General features: G+C 46.1%; 1 long non-coding RNA gene across 2 annotated transcripts in view; it reads left to right on the top strand.

Annotated features, from left to right (window-relative positions):
• The first annotated feature begins 5,504 nt into the window (after positions 1-5,504).
• The window catches only part of LOC148054158 (uncharacterized), a 31,124-nt gene continuing 18,899 nt past the window's right edge, over positions 5,505-17,729 (top strand). Inside the window, exon 1 of one of the 2 annotated variants that reach the window (XR_015707613.1) lies at positions 5,505-5,718. This is a non-coding gene — a long non-coding RNA (uncharacterized LOC148054158). The remainder of the gene's footprint in view (positions 5,719-17,729) is intronic. The other variant, XR_015707614.1, reaches the window with a different exon arrangement.

Here is a 17,729-nt window from a genome sequence, read left to right as displayed (position 1 = left end):
AGTGAAGAAGGAGTTAGTATGTGAATTATTACAGGAGCTTGACCCCTACAAATCAATGGGCCCTGACGCCATCCACCCGAGGGCGTTGAGAGAGCTGGCTGATGTCATTGCGGGGCCACTCTCTATAATCTTCGAGAAGTCGTGGAGATCAGGGGATGTCCCAGAGGACGGCGAATGTTACCCCTATCTACAAGAAGGGCTCAAGGGAGGATCCGGGTAATTATAGGCCCCTCAGTCTTACTTCAATCCCCAGGAAAGTTATGGAACGGATCCTCCTGGGGGCCATCATAAGTCAAATGAAGCACATGATTGGGAAAAGCCAACACGGCTTCACCAAGGGCAGATCGTGCCTGACAAATCTGGTGGCCTTCTATGATAAAGTGACCTGCTTGGTTGACAGGGGGCGAGCAGTCGACATTGTCTACCTAGACTTCTCCAAGGCTTTTGATATGGTTCCCCACAGCCACCTCCTGGAGAAATTGATGCGTTACGACCTAGACAAGTGGTCTGTGCAGTGGGTGAGGAATTGGCTGACAGGCCGCACCCAAAGGGTGGTGGTAAATAGCTCTTTTTCAAACTGGCAACCCGTCACAAGTGGGGTCCCCCAGGGATCGATATTGGGCCCAACACTATTCAATATCTTCATAAGTGATCTGGATAACGGGATCAAGTGTAGCCTGATGAAGTTCGCAGATGACACCAAATTGAGTGGGAAAGTAGACACTCTGGAAGGGAGAGCCACCCTGCAGGAAGATCTGGATAGGCTGGAAGAGGGGGCTAACAAGAACCTTATGAAGTTTAACAGGGGCAAGTGTAAGGTCTTGCACCCGGGAAAACACAATCCAGGAGTGGAGCACAGGCTGGGATCTACCCCGGCTGGGGAGCAGCTCTGTGGAAAGGGACCTGGGGGTCCTGGTGGACAGAAAGCTTAATATGAGTGAACAGTGTGCTGCTGCGGCCAAGAAGGACAATAGGATGCTGGGTTGCATCAAAAAGGGCATCACCAGCAGAGATAAAGAAGTCATTATCCCACTCTACTCGGCGCTTGTCAGGCCACACCTGGAATACTGTGTACAGGTCTTGTCCCTGCTATACGAAAAAAGATGTGGACAGGCTGGAGGGGGTCCAGAGAAGGGCCACCAAGATGATCAAGGGTCTGTGAAGCCTGTCATATGAGGATAGGCTGAGAGAGCTGGGTTTGTTCATCCTTGAGAAAAGGAGGCTTAGAGGTGATCTCATCACCGTGTACCAGTACTTAAAGGGTAGTTACAAAGAAGATGGAGACTCCCTTTTTACAAGGAGTCACATGGTGAGGCCAAGGGGTAACGGGTACAAGTTACTCTTAGGGAGATTCTGATTGGACACAAGAGGAAAATTTCTCACAATGAGAACAGTCAACCATTGGAATAATCTCCCCAGGGAAGTGGTTGACTCTGCTACACTGGACACTTTTAAGACTCAGCTGGACAGGCTGCTGGGCCATCTTGTCTAGACTGTGCTCTTGCCTAGAAAGGTTGGACCAGATGATCCTCGAGGTCCCTTCCAACCTGGTATTCTATGATTCTATGAGACATTTTAATAGGGCCTGTAGCAATAGGACAGGGGGTAATGGTTTTAAACCATTCAGACTAGATATAAGGAAAAAACTTTTTACGATGAGGGTGGTGAAACACTGGAACAGATTGCCCAGAGAGGTTGTAGATGCCCCATCATTGGAAGTGTTCAAAGTTGGGTTGGACAGGCTTTGAGCAATCTGATCTAGTTGAAGATGTCCCTGCTCTTTGCAGGGGGATTGGACTAGATGACCTTTAAAGGTCCCTTCCAACCCAAACCATTCTCTGATTCTATGATATTCTATGCTATATATCATCATGGTCAAGAATAAGGAAGTTTTGGGGGTAAGTAGCCATTGCTTGGAGACCAGATGGGCATCAGTCTACTGGTGGGAGATGGCGAGTGATTGCCTTTGCATCACTTGTTTTGGTTTCTCCTCCCACCCTTTCACTTATTAAACTATTTTTATCTCAACCCATGAGTTTTCTCACTTTTGCTCTTTTTGTTGTGTCCCCCATCACGCTGGGGGCAGGAGGGAAGAGAAGTGAGCAAGCACCTGTGTGGTGCTTTGCTGCTGTCCATGGTCACTCCACCACACAGGATAAAGACCCAGTAGCTAAAAGAAATGAAAAAACACTGTATAGGAGAATTGTGGGTGTACTGAAACTGACCTCTAGTAAATAGTTCATCAACATGGAACAACCTATTCTCATAGACTCATTAAAAACAGTAATAATGATCATCTGTACAGAAAAGCAACAGAAATGAAAAAAGATGAAGAAACTTGCTTAATGCCAAAGTAAGCAGAAGCAGCAGGAGTATACCTGAAGACTTCTGAAATTGTGCCCTGTGTTATCCACACTTCTCAGTCCTTCCATGCAAAGGTAAACTAAACACAGCTCCAGGCCCTACTACTTTCCAACCTCAAGTATTAGAACAATCTAAGGATAGCCTGGCTATCTGAGTTGGTAGAGCATGGGACTCTTAATCCCAGAGTTTGAGTCTCACACTGGGTGCCAAAAAAGACTGTTGTGATTTAACCCTGGTAGGCAGCTAAGCCCCACACAGCTGCTTGCTCCCCCCCTGCCCCCAGTGGGATGGGGGAGAGAATCAGAAGGACAAAAGTTAGAAAACTCATGGGTTGACATAATAAAGAATTCATTTACTACTTGCCATCTGCAAGCAGATGTTCAGCCATTCCCAGGAAAGCAGAGCTTCATCATGAGTAACAGTTACTTGGGAAGACAAACTCCATCACTCCGAACTTCCTCCTTCTTCCTCACAGCTTTTATTGCTGAGCATGACATCATATGGTATGGAATATCCCTTTGGTCAGTTGGGGTCAGCTGTCCCAGCTGCATCTCCCTCCCAACTTCTTGTGCAACCCCAGCCCCCAGCCTACTCACTGGTGGGGCAGCGTGAGAAGCAGAAAAGGCCTTGATGCTGTGTAAGCACTGTTCAGCAATAACTAAAGCATCCCTGGGTTATCATCACTGTTTTGGTCACAAATACAAAACATAGCACCATACAAGCTACTATGGAGAAAATTAGCCAAAATCAGTACGCTGCTCTTCCCAGGACACTTCCATGCTTTTCCTAGAATAGCTTAATGTCTGGGACTTTGCTTAACATTTTAGTATGTTCAGCCTTCCCTTCTTCTAAGAAAAGTCAGGCTCACTTCTGGGCACCTGGGGACCTAGCCATCATACTGCATCAACTACTCTATTTTAGCCAGCCTAGAGAAGTTTTGCAGATACCTACAAACACACAACTGCATTTTAGACATAACTATGTTGGTCCATTACAATCTTGTGGCATTTTCAACAGCAAATTGGAAAAGTAGACTATTTATCATCATGTTGCTGTATTTCCATAAAATTTAGAAAGATATCCTTGTTGCAAACTGGAAAAAGATGCACCCTCCTCTCTTAAGGAACCAACCCTAAATCCTTTACTCCTTTTTCCTGATGAGGGATACTTAATCTGTTCTTTCTTATTAGTTTTGGTTTCATCATGTCTTGTTCTCTTCACCCACTTCCTAAGCCTCTTGTGTTCTTATTGTTCCCTCTCTGTTACTCTCCTAACAGACATTTCCAAGCACAATGTATCCAAAGGTTTCACACAAAACACTTGTGTTGAGAGTAATACAAAAAGTAATATATCCAGAATATATAGCCTAGCCCCTCAAAAACATGTTTTTATTGAGCCTATTTAGGCCTATCACTATTCCTAAACTGAGACATAAGGAACAATAATTATGAGAATCATATGCTAAGCATGAATAGCCCTTCTCCTAGCAGGTGTCAACAGCTCCATACAGTACTACTTGTCCTTGTGGATCTAGGGAATTGGATCTCAGTAAAAGTCAACATGAGTATTGTCTTCACCACCATAAGCTTTCCCAAGCAGATTAATATAATGATTTTTCTTTCCTTCAGTGTCTACCTCTTCAATCTCTTTCAAATGAAAAGTAGAACTGCCTTTAAAGGTTTCCTTTTAAGAAATTAAATTACTTCTTTTCAAACCATTATGACTGCAAAGTACTGTTGAAAACTCATACCAAAGATACACTTGTAGGTAGACAGCTGTACTGTGTCTGGCTGGGATGGTGTTAACTTTCTTCATAGCAGCCCATATGGTGCTGTGTTTTAGATTTGTGGCTAAAGCAGTGCTGATAACAAACCAATGTTTTAGCTATTTCTGAGCAGTGCTTGCACAGCGTCAAGGCTTTCTTTTTCCCACTCCACTCCCACAGCAAGTAGGCTGGGCAAGAGGGTGGGAGGGGGCACAGCTGGGACCACTGACCTAAACTCACCAAAGGGATATTCCGTGCCATACAACATGATGCTCAGCAATAAAAACTGGGGTGGAAGAAGAAGAAAGGGGTGGTGGTGGTCATGGCTTCCAAGGTGGCTGTGGTGGGTTGACCCTGGCTGGACACCAGGTGCCCAACAAAGCTGCTCTATCTCTCCCCCTCCTCAGCTGGACAGGGGAGAGAAAATAGAACGAAAGGCTCATGGGTCAAGATAAGGACAGGGAGATCACTCAGCAATTACCGTCACGGGCAAAACAGACTCAACTTGGGGAAATTAGCTTAATTTATTACCAATCAAATCAGAGTAGGGTAATGAGAAATAAAACCAAATCTTAAAACAACTTCCCCCCACCCCTCCCTTCTTCCCGGGCTCAACTTCACTCCTTCCTCCTCCCCCATGAGCAGTGCAGGGGGACGGGGAATGGGGGTTGTGGGCAGTTCATCACACATCTCTTCTGCTCTTTATTCCTCAGGGGGAGGACCCCTCACACGCTTCCCCTGCTCCAGCATGGGGTCCCATCCACGGGAGACAGTCCTCCACGACCTTCTCCAATGTGGGTCCTTCCCACGGGCTGCAGTTCTTCACGATCTGCTCCAGCGTGGGTCCCTTCCACAGGGTGCAGTCCTTCAGGAACAGACTGCTCCAGCATGGGTCCCCCACGGGGTCACAAGTCCTGCCAGCAAACCTGCTCCAGCATGGGCTCCTCTCTTCACAGGTCCTGCCAGGAGCCTGCTCCAGCATGGTGTTCCCACAGGGTCACAGTGTGGTGGTGCATCCCCCCCCCCCTTCCTGAACTGTTTTACAGTCTCAGTAACTCCCGTCAAAACTTGGCCTTTGTTTAATGAGATTGGCGGTTAAACATCCCTTGACCGTATCAGAAACTCTTACATGGCTAAGGTGGGAGCAGCACTGACTGTACCAGGGAGCCAGTTGCCCCCTGACAACCTTGGAACATATTTTACATCTGTACCAGGAATAATCAGCCACCCCCGACAGCCTTGGGGCATATCTTATCTGGGTTGTAACTCGGAAGGATCTCTACCAGCGTCACTGGAATTTTTTGAGAACTTTAGTAATCACCAACCCGGATTGCGACAATAGGATGGAAATTTACTGATGCCTAAAGTCAATCATCTTACAACCCTATAAACAGCGGTGCCAAGTGAGACCCTTTGAGCTCTCCTGGACTGCAGCGGGGTGCGCCAGCATCTCCCTCTGAGTGGGACGCTTCTCAGAGCTGCGAACTTCTAAGTTTGCATACAGAGGCCTGATGACAGGACCTGGGCCGATCTCCGGTGCCTTTCACTCCTCGAGACTCAGCCTTCACCCACTGAGTTAATTATTTGATGTGAGTATTTCACTGAACTCAAGGGGAATTTTTACTAGGTACCTTTATATATGCATATTGTGAGTATTTCACTAAAGTCGTGACAAATTACTAGGCCTATTGTGTGTGTGTGTATCGATACAAATATTGTAGAAACCCCTATTTAATCACCTTGTAGTTGCTAAATTAATCAATGATTAGTTATTGCTAAATTCTTGTGATTCTCTCTTAACTGTGAACAAAACTTAAACTGCTGGTAGACATATATAATCCTTAGACATAAACTGTTGACCAATTCTTGAGACTAGGATTGGATCCAGCTGCACCTAGGCTCCTCTCTGAGAAGGAGTTTAGAAAGCAAGGGGGTCCATTGTGAACCTTGTGACTCAATGGGAGGGCCCCCTTTTCCTCCTTGTATTTTCTTCTAACTCAATTTCTTCTTTCTTTCTCTTAATATATATATTTTCCATTCATTTAATAAGTAATAGAGTGAACCTTGCCATTGAACTCTGTTGGAGCACACTTTTATAGATTTCTACTAAAATCACTATTTGCAAATATCTTTGATGGTGATTCTTTAAGCGACCTAACCACTCATCCGTGACACACAGACTCCTTCGGGGGCATCCACCTGCTCCAGCATGGGGTCCTCCATGGGCTGCAGGTGGATATCTGCTCCACTGTTAACCTCCATGGGCTGCAGGAGGACAGCCTGCCTCACTATGGTCTTCACCACGGGCTGCAGGGGAATCTCCGCTCTGGCGCCTGGAGCACCTCCTCTCCCTCCTTCTTCACTGACCTTGGTGTCTACAGAGTTGTTTCTCTTGCATATTCTCACTCCTCTCTCCAGCTGCAGTTGCACAGGAGGTTTTTTTTTTTTCCCTTCTTAAATATGTTATCACAGAGGTGCCACCACCGTCACTGATTGGCTTGGCCTTGGCCAGGGGTGGGTCCGTCTTGGAGCCGGCTGGCATTGGCTCTGTCAGACATAGGGGAAGCTTCTAGCAGCTTCTCACAGAAGCCACCCCTGTAGCCCCTCCCACTACCGAAACCTTGCCACGTAAACCCGATACAGTGGCCGTTGCTCAGCAACTGGCTTGGCATCAGTCTGCTTGTAGGAGTGTACTGGTTTTGGCTGGGATAGAGTTAAATTTCTTCATAGCAGCTTGTACGGGGCTATGTTTTGGATTTGTGATGAAAACAGTGTTGATTGCACTCATCTTTTAGCCATTGCTAAACAGTGCTTGCACAGCATCAAGGCTTTATCTTTTTCTCACTTTGTGCCCCCTCTCCCCCAGTGAGTAGGCTGGAGTTGCACAAGAAGTTGGGAGGGGACACAGCTGGGACAGCTGACCCCAACTGACCAAAGGGATATTCCATACCATATGACATCATGCTCAGCAATTAAACTGGGGGGGTGGAGGTTGGCAGGTGCTGCCATTGCTCAAGGACTGGCTGGGCATCGGTTGGCTGGTGGTAAACAATTGTTTTCTTTTGCATCACTTATTTTTCTTGGGTTTTATTTTCCTCTCTCTTTGCTGTTATTTTTCTTACAATTTTTTAATTTTTTAAATTATTATTATTAAACTGTCATTATCCCACAAGTTTTGTCACTTTTACCCTTCTGATTCTCCCCCCCCCCCATCCCATCCCACTGTGGGGGACTGAGCAACCCGCTGCTGTGTGGTGCTTGGTTGCTGGCCAGGGTTAAACCACGACAGGGAGGTGGTGTGTGATTGCCTTCACTTTGCTTGTTCCCCCCATCCTTTCCCTATTAAACCATATTTATCTCTATTGGGTTTGCATGGCAAGGTTTTGGTAGTGGGGGGGCTACAGGGACGGCTTCTGTGAGAAGATGCCAGAGGCTTCCCCTATGTCCAACAGAGCCAATGCCAGACAGCTCCAAGATGGACCCACTGCTGTCCAAGGCTGAGCCAATCAGCAGCAGTGGTAGCGCCTCTGTGGTAACATATTTAAGAAGGGAGGAAAAAAAACCTGCACAACAGCAACTGCAGCAGTCAGAAGAGAGGAGTGAGAATATGTGAGAGAAACAACTATACAGACACCAAGGTCAGTGAAGAAGGAGAGGTAGGAGGTGCTCCAGGCACCGGAGCAAGATTCCCCTGCAACCCATGGTGAAGACCATGGTGCGGCAGGTTGTCTCCCTGCAGCCCATGGAGGCTAACGGTGGAGCAGATATCCACCTGCAGCCCATGGAGGACCCCACGCTGGAGCAGGTGGATGTGCCTGAAGGAGGCTGTGACCCCGCTGAAAGCCCATGCTGGAGCAGGCTCCTGGCAGGACCTGTGGACCCATGGAGAGCGAGGAGCCCATGCTGGAGCAGGTTTGCTGCCAGGACTTGTGACCCTGTGGAGGACTGATGCTGGAGCAGTTCATGAAGAACTGCAGCCTGTGGGAAGGACTCACATTGGAGAAGTTCGTGGAGGACTGTCTCCCATGGGAGGGACCCCACGCTGGAGCAGGGGAAGAGTGTGAGGGAGGAAGGAGCAGCAGAGACAATGTGTGATGAACTGACCGCAACCCCCATTCCCCATCCCCCTGCACCGCTCGGGGGGGACGAGGTAGAGAATTCAGGAGTAAAGTTAAGCCCAGGAAGAAGGGAGGTGTGGGGGGAAGGTGTTTTAAGATTTGGTTTTATTTCTCATCACACTGATTTGATTGGTAATAAATTAAATTAATTTTTCCCCAAGTCGAGTCTGTTTTGCCCATGATGGTAATTGCTAAGTGGTCTCTCTGTCCTTATCTCGACCCACAAGCTTTTTGTTATATTTTCTCTCCCCTGTCCACCTGAAGAGGGGAGTGATAGAGCAGTTTGGTGGGCACCTCGTATCCAGCCAGGGTCAACCCACCACAAATGAAGACTTAAGATCTCACACACTCATGTTAAACACTATGCATGCAGCATTATACAAATTAAAGACATATCAGTTCAAGTAAAAAATTCTCCATTAAAGGTTCCCCCCCCATGTGCCTTTTAATAGACTTCTAGAGTACACATTCTTAATCCTTTTACTGATCTACCTATGAGGATTTGGTGTCTTGGATAGTTAAAGTTTTCTAATATTATTCTTCTGGCATCTCTTTTGGGAAATTAACTGTTTAGTTTAATAGATAATATTAAATAAAAAAGACTCCACACAAATAAAAAAAAAACCCAAAATAGAAAACCACTAAATCTTTAATTATTGAGATTTCCCCTCTGAATACAAAACCAATACTGATACAATAGCTACAATAGTAGGATACACTGTATAAAGTCTTCCACTGTGAACGTCACGCCCGCTGATGTCAATAGGGGTTATATATTAATAAATCAAGGCTTAAGTCCTTTACTTAGACACAGTCCCTTAAAATTGACTGCACTTAACATGATCTTTAGGTTACAAGTGTCAGTATCGGTGAGCTTGCAGGTGAAAAGTCTCATTTGTCAAACCACTGTAATGAAAGTCATAAAATTGCGAGGATTTCCATTTTTAAACAGAATCGTCATTTCAATACAGCAACAACTAGACATGGGAGAAAAATCTGATGAAGTTTTCCCTTTTGAAACACAGCAAATTCTGTCATCCCCATATCAAAACATAAAACAAGTTTCTATATGCATCTCCAATATATAGTTCCTACCAGAAAGGAAAGTCTCTATTTAAAAAACTATTTGCAAAAGCTAGAAAACACAGAAGAAATAGAAGAGTAGTCTCAAGCTTTGGAATAACAAAAGGCAGAAAATACTCACTGTCCATAGCAACTCTGCTGCTTAAGATCCTGGAAAAAACCTCTACCTGCAGTTTTACAGGGGGCTTGACCTGTCCTGTCAGCAAGCAGTACATCTGACCCCATCACTTAAGTTTGAGTCAAGACAAACAAAGATAAGTGTTTTCTTACCTTCCTCAACTGATAGCATTAAATGCAGGCTGAGTTCAGGGAGGAAAAAAAAACCATATAACACTACTGGTTCTATAAAGATTTCACTTTTTCCTTACCTCTTAAGAAAAAACTACCCTAGTGCCTGCACTTGCTAATATCACGCATAGAGCATCCATGTGTTGTGTTTTGTGCTGCATACACAGCCAAATGAAAGTCTTTGCACAGCTTTTGGATAGCTGTACATTCAGGAAGAGTGTCCCAAGTTCAGTACAATCAAGTTTAAAAAAAGGCAATAAGCAGACACTAGTCAGTGGAACAAGAAACAGTAGAAAATTAGATGAGACTCTACAACTGTGAACACACACACCCCAAAAATAAAAATAACATGTTCAGACTAATAGCAGGTTTTGTTTTGTTGGTGGTTTGTGGTTTTTTGTTTTTGTTTTTGTTTTTTTTTTATAGAAAAGCCTAACACCATTATGCTATATTCCTAAAACACAGAAGATGCTTTCAAGGTGTTCACTCAGACATCTGACACAGGACAGCTGCCATCAGCAAACACACACAGCTTCTCAGAGCTTTCTGCATCTGTATGGGCTAACGGACCCTATTACTTCATGACCACCTCACACTCTGCCCAAAATTTACCAGCTTGTTACAGCTTTCTAAATATGACTTCCACCATGCTTTCACATAACTTTTACATAACCCACACTGACCCTTAAAAACCAGAATTTGGTACAGAAACCCTCAGGTAGAACGGGTCACAGGTGACCAAACTAGCTTTCGCACTGGGGTGGGGGTTGAGGTTTCTATCTTCAATAACAAAGCTTGAATTTATATCCTAAAGATGAAAGGTTGTTAATCCAACCTCATCTTCTATTTTAGTGGCCACCACTAATTCTTTGCTGCTTTGGAACCAGAACTTCCACTCTGCTTTCTGCAAGGGAAGCTCAGACCACCCTCTCCACTGGCTCCTAACCCAAAGACCCCATACTAAGCAGCTACAAGCCATCCATTTTACTTTACTGCTTTACCTTTTCTGCTCCAGTCCCTCTTCAGAATCATCAAACTCTTTTCAAGGCACCTTTCACCATACTCTCCTACTAAACTCTTCTGACCAGCCTGCAAGTTTTTCTTTTTGTTTGTTTTTTAATAGTAGCTCTGCCTAAAAAAAAATGGCTGGGTGGGTCACAGCTGGCAGGGATAATTGGGCCCCTCTTCTACCCACTCACGTACACTGGTGTGCAGGATACCCTTACATGAATCCAAAGTCAATCTCAAAAGTGCAATAAGGTCTCCCCTCAGCCTCCTCTTCTCCAGGCTAAACAACCCCAGCTCCCTCAGCCGCTCCTCATAGGACTTGTGCTCTAGACCCTTCACCAGCTTCGTTGCCCTTCTTTGGACACTCTCCAGCACCTCAATGTCCTTCTTGTAGTGAGGGGCCCAAAAATGAACACAGTATTTGAGGTGCGGCCTCACCAGTGCCGAGTACAAAGGGACAATCACTGCCCTAGTCCTGCTGGCCACACTATTTCTCATGCAAGCCAGGATGCCATTGGCCTTCTTGGCCACCTGGGCACACTGCCAGCTCATATGCAGCCAGCTGTCAACCAACATCCCCAGGTCCTTTTCCACCAGGCAGCTCTCCAGCTGCTCTTCCCCAAGCCTGTAGCGTTGCATGGGGTTGTTGTGACCCAAGTGCAGGACCTGGCACTTAGCCTTGTTGAACCTCATACAGTTGGCCTCGGCCCATCGATCCAGCCTGTCCAGATCCCTCTGTAGGGCCTTCCTACCCTCCAGGAGATCAACACTCCCAGCCAACTTGGTGTTGTCTGCAAACTTACTGAGGTTGAACTCGATCCCCTCATCCAGATCATTGATAAAGATATTAAACAGAACTGGCCCCACTACTGAGCCCTGGGGAACACCACTTGTGACCAGCCCTGATCTAATAGCAGATAAACTAGCAAACATTAGAGGAAGGAGCTCATTAGGGAGGGAGTACCTCCTTTGTCAGGCTTCTAACAATAGCTGTTTCAAACCAGAAAGTTCTAGAGAGGGATCTATTACACTCATAAACCTATTGAAAAGCCAGATACATTTCTAGTCATGCTTAAATTAATGGGAATTTTTAAGTGCTTTGTTCAGCGAGGGCATAGAAGAGCTTCTTCCCTAAGACAACATCATGCTGCTGTTAACAATTACTCTCATAGATTTTCTACTATTTGTGTAGTGGTTGGGTTCTGTATTTCTGTGCAAGAATTCCTGTGTACGAGTACCAGACAGTACATAACCAGCTAGATTTACACACTTGGGCATGCTGGTGTTGCCTGTGCAGTGCTGGCACCCAGCTCTGCTTGTTTTGGTGAATTAAAGACATCTGAGGAATCCTACACTTAAAATTCATTACCCATATCTAAGTCACCTGTAGCTAAATGAAGACATCTTGGTAAATTTTCAGAAATTAGAGATTATGTCTTTTGATAGCAGTTTTCTAGAGATACAAATACACTATAATAAAGCTGTAGGTAGCACTCTGATAAGGTTATTTATAGAAATTATTTTCTTTGGTTTGTACATTGCACTTCTCTGAAGTGCTGGAATGCAACTCTTAATTCCAAAGCATGCACTTTCCCTTGTAAAATGGTTTACTAGCAATTAAATACTCTTATAAACACAGTATAAGAAGTTGCTTAACCAATTATTTAGATCAGGGCAGTAGGGAGAAGAAATCAAACAAGGTTGTATCTTTAAGGGAATGTGGTCCTCAGTACATTAAAAAAATACAGCCTGTGGTGTTAGAGACAGGGCAGCACATCACATAGGCCACCTTTTCATTTAGAAAATATCATTAGATGATTATATTTATAAGTATGGAATAATTAAAAATATTCAGCCTACAGTGTACACAAGAAAGAGTGTTGAATGCTTCCGGTGGTTAAATGGTTTTCCCATGACTAACTGAAAGGAAAGAAAAAAGGAGAAAAACCTAAAGTCTCTTCTTGGAAACTGAGTCAGTCTTTCACTGATTTTCCATAGTTCATGGCTCAGTCAGTCAAAAAAAAAAAAAAAAAAAAAGCAGTATCATGCAATTTCAAGCACCTGGCTGATTTCAATGAATCCAGCTGAGAAAATCAAAACATACTGCAAAAAGTAGTAGTGACATTTTTACTGAAATCCTGATCTCTCTCTCTAAACATTTGTACCTTTTGAATATCTCCAAGGAGGGAGACTCCACAACATCTCTGGGCAACCTCTGCTGGTGCTTGGTCACCCTCACAGTAAAAAAGTGTTTCCTGATGTTCATACAGAACCTCCTGTGTTTCAGTTTGTGCCCATTGCCTCATGTCCTGTCACTAGGCACCACAGAAAAGAGCCTGGCTCTGTCCTCTTTGCACCCTCTCTTCAGGTATTTATATACATTGATGAGATCCTCCCCTGAGCCTTCTCTTCTCTAGGCTAAGTCCCAGTTCTCCTCATAGGAGAGATACTACAGTCCCAAATCATCTTAGTGGCCCTTTGCTGGACTCTCTCCAGTATATCCATGTCTCTCTTGTACTGAGGAGCCCAGAACTGGACAGAGGACTCCAGGTGTGGCCTCACCAGTGCTGAGTAGAGGGAAAAGATCACCTCCCTCAACCTGCTGGCAATACTTTGTCTAATGCAGCCCAGGATAACATTAGCCTTCTCTGCAGCAAGGGCACATTGCTGGCTCATGTTCAGCCTGGTGTCCACCAGGACCCCCCAGGTCCTTTTCTGCAAAGCTGCTTTCCAGCTGGGTGGCCCCCAGCATTTATCGGTGCATGGGGCAGTTCCTCCCCAGGTGCAGGACTTGACACTTCCCCTTGTTGAACTTCATGAGGTTCCTGTTAGCCCATTTCTACAGCCTGTCCCTCTGAATGGCATCACCACCCTCTGGTGTATCAACCACTCCTCCCAGTTTTGTGTCATCAGCAAACTTGCTGAGGATATACTGTGCCCCATCATCCAGGTCATTAATGACGATACTGAACAGGACTGGACCCAGGATTGACCCCTGAGATACACCACTAGTTATTGGCCTCCAACTAGACTTTGCACCACTGATCACCAACAGCTTCTCCATGAGGATCTTATGGGAGACAGTGTCAAAGGCCTTACTGAAGTCCAGGTAGACAATATCCACCTCTCTTCCCTCGTTTATGCTAGGAAAAATCTCATTTCCTAACTATTGTACCAGTTAGTGTTAATAGCATGAAATCATATTAGCTTTCTTAAGAGATATGTATTTTACATTGTATACTGCATAAACATGGTTAAGTCAGCATAACTAAAGTGCCCCAGCTCACTGCAAGGAGAAGGACAGCTCCCACCTTGAAGATAAGGACCTTTGTTTCTCAGAATGTTAAAGCCATCCAAGAAGAAGAAAGGACGCCCCTAGACTGCCGAGATAATGCCAGCATCCTAGCCCCTCTAACACCTCTGTGAAATCCTCCCATTATCTGACATCACAGATAAGTAACTGTAGCAAGATCGACTCCAGGAATGTCTAGATCAAGAAAGAAGCAGATGGATGATGATGCCATAGAATTATAGTTGCTTTGCAAACTGATAGTGTGTGTGTGTGTTAAGTAGTGATTGGTCAAATCATGTTGCACCTGAACGCTTGGAAGGTATAAAAACCATGTGTAAAATCTCATTCGGTGTGCCCCAATTTGAATGGGACACCTCATGTGCATGAATAAAGAATTACTCTTGGAATTCTATACTTTGCGTCCTAGCCTCTCTCCTCAGTTGGCACGGGCCAGTTGCGAAATTTTCATGACATCTACCACGCCATTAATTTCATTGTAGAAGGTGTCAAGTTGGTCCAGCATGACATCCCCTTGGTGAAGCCATGCTGACTACTCCTGATGATTTTCTTGTCCTTCATGTGCCTGGAAATGGTTTCCAGGATTAGCTGCTCCATCACCTTGCAAGGGATCGAGGTGAGGCTGACTAACCTGTAGTTCCCTGGGTCCTCCTTCTTGCCCTTCTTGAAGACAGGAGTGACATTTGCTTTCCTCCAGTCCTCAGGCACCTCTTCCAATCGCCATGACTGATCAAACATTATCAATAGTGGCCTCGCAATGACATCTTCCAGCTCCCTCAGCACTCATGGGTGCATCCCATGGACTTATGTATGTCCAGTTTGTTTATGTATTCTCTGACCTGATCGTCTTCCACCAAGGAGACATCTTCCTTCATCCAGACTTTCCCCCTGGTCTCCTGAGTCTGGATTCCTGAAGGCTAGTCTTGCTAGTAAAGACTGAGGCAAAGAAGGCATTCAGCACCTCAGCCTTTTCCATGCCCTGTGTCACCAGGTCCCCCATCTCATTCAGCAATGGGCCCACATTTTCCATAGCCTTCCTTTTGTCACCTATGTACTTATAGAAGCCCTTCTGGTTGTCTTTGACATCCCTGGCCAGATTCAATTCTGTTTGGGCTTTGGCTTTCCTAACTTTCTTAACAATCCATCCCTGGATGCTCGGACAATGTCTCAGTATTCCTCCCAGGTTACCCATCCTTGTTTCCACCTTCTGTATGCTTCCTTTTTCTGCTTGAGTTTGGCTAGGAGCTCCTTGTTCATCCATGCAGGCCTCCTGGTATTTTTGCCTGACTTCCTGCTTGTTGGGATGGTCAACTTCTGAGCTTGGAGGAGGTGATCCTTGAATATTAGCTTTCTTGGCCCCCTCTTCCCTCCAGGGCCTTATCCCACCGGACTCTTCCAAGCAGATCTTTGAAGAAGCAAAGCCTGCTCTCCTGAAGTCCAGGGTTGTGAGCTTGCTTTCTGCTCTCCTCCCAGGATCCTGAACTCCACCATCTCATGGTCACTGCTGCCCTCAACCTCCACATTCCCAACAAGTCCCTCCTTGTTGGTCAGTAGGAGGTCCAGCAGAGCACCTCTCCTTGTTGGCTCCTCTGTCACTTGGAGAAGGAAGTTATCGCTGATGCATTCCAGGAACCTCCTAGATTGCTTATACCCTGCTATGTTGTCCCTCCAGCAGATATCAGGGTGGTTGAAGTCCCCCCATGAGGACCAGGGCCTTCGAACATGAGGCTGCTCCTATCTGTCTGTAGAGGGCCTCATCTGCTTGTTCTTCCTGGTCAGGCAGCCTGTGGCAGACACCCACTACAATGTCACCCTTACCTGTCCTCTCTTAAACACTAACCCGTAAGCTCTCAGTTGGTTCAACATCCATCCCCAGACAGAGCTGCTCTCTCACATAAAGGGAAACTTGCCCTCCTTGTCTTTCCAGCCTGTTCTTCCTAAAGAGCCTGTATCCGCCATTGCAACACTCCAGTCACGGGAGCCATCCCAACCACATCTCCGTGATCCCAACAAGATCGTAGCCCTGCAACTGCACACACAGCTCTGACTCCTCGTGCTTATTCCCCATACTGCGTGCGTTAGCGTACAGGCACTTCAGAGAGGCACCCTAGCATGTTGACTCCCTAGAAAGGGTTTTGGGGATTTCTGCATAATGGTGCCTTGTAGTCACTTCCTTACTTACATGCAAATGCTGGAGTTGACCCTGCTTAATCTCCATTTTTGTTGATTTTGTGTTCCTTTCCTGTCAAATCATCCCATGCCCTTTGTTCATCCACCCTGTCTGTCACTCCTTCACAGGGCTGCTGGCAACCCTCTCTCCCTCCTAGGCATCCTGCCCCTTCGCCAGCGTTGCCACATAGGCAAGATGCCACCCACATCATCTGAGATGATGCGTAGGGCACACTACTATCATGTAAGGTATGATTCTCTCAAATCACAGTGGAACCAAGGAGTGGTGCAACTCTTACCCACCTTCAAAAGGCATTTGTGCGATTGGCTGTTGCTGTGACCTGGACATCAAATGTCCCTGGAGGTCCGCCGGAGCCATGGCATCACCTATGATCCTGTGTTTGCTATCGGTGATTTGGGGAGTCACCACGTGTGCACATTGCTGCTCATCTTTCTTATTGCCTCAATAAAGCTTTCTTTTATAACATGTTGTCAGACTCCATTGCTGTTTGGACCACACTAATTGGCACCACAGAGAGGATGGAGTCTTTCTGACAACTACTGGAGGGTTTAGGAAAGGATCAAGATTGGAGCTCTCCTCAATGGGTGGATGGGTGGAGGATTGGGTCCGAGATAATTGGATGAACCCCCAGGCCATCAGGGATGAATCTGAATGTTAGCATAAGGCCAGCTGTTGCAAACAGGGTAAGGGCAAAGGCACCTTGATTGGCCTCCTGAGTTGTGCCCTAGATACTGCCTGGGCTGAAAAAAAAAAAAACAGGGAAAGGCTGGGTGGAGTGGCTTGGGAGGCTCTGGTGCACTGGGGCAGCTCTAACTTACCTCAATGAGGGGGAAGTGACCATCCTGTCCTTTGGACCCAGGGTGCAGTTGCAACCGGTCCCAGGGGCAGGTAATGGTTTCACCCTGTGGGATGCCACCCTGGCCATGGTGCGGGCTCTGCCCCGTGATGAGTGAGAAGGCAAACCCGCATCATGGGCCACGGTCAAGCAGTTTGAAACTACCGTGGAACACTTAGCCATCTGCTATTGTGACAGCACCACCTGGCCAAAACTGTGACCCTCCCAGCTGACACCCTTGGGTGTAGTGCTACAGCAGCTACAGGCTACCGACAGCAGATCCCCCACATGGACAGAAATTGTCAGAAAGGGAGGGAATGATTGATCAGTTTTTGATAAGACCCCTGCTTCTAGAGTACATGCCGTGGCAATGGCTTCTGTGCCCAGCAGTCAGATGCAGAGGAATCCTCACCCGGGCAGAAGATGGGGCACCTCCACTGACCAAACAGAGAGGGGCCACCTCTGGCAGCTCCTGCTGGAAAAGGGATTTATCCCCTAACAAATTGATAAATTGCCAAACAATGTTTTGTTACAGCTTTTGAATGGCCATTGGCAGGTGGTCTCTGTGAGTCTTGTAGCACCTCCCAGCACCCCAGTGCTAACTCCTTCAGCCCCTCCCTCTCTCTCTAAGGCGCTGCTGGAAAACTAGTAGGTGGGTATCTGTCGCCATGTTCACGTGGTGGGAATCTCCCAAACTCCCATGCAATATCCCATTAATAAGGTCAAACTCTTTTTTCCCCCTCTGGTCTCAATGTCCATACAGCTGT

The sequence above is a fragment of the Nipponia nippon genome, unplaced genomic scaffold (assembly GCF_047370975.1).
Source record: "Nipponia nippon isolate SJK-2023a ecotype South Korea unplaced genomic scaffold, ASM4737097v1 scaffold_33, whole genome shotgun sequence".
Classification (NCBI taxonomy): Eukaryota; Metazoa; Chordata; class Aves; order Pelecaniformes; family Threskiornithidae; genus Nipponia; species Nipponia nippon.
This window is presented reverse-complemented; position numbering and strand designations above follow the sequence as displayed.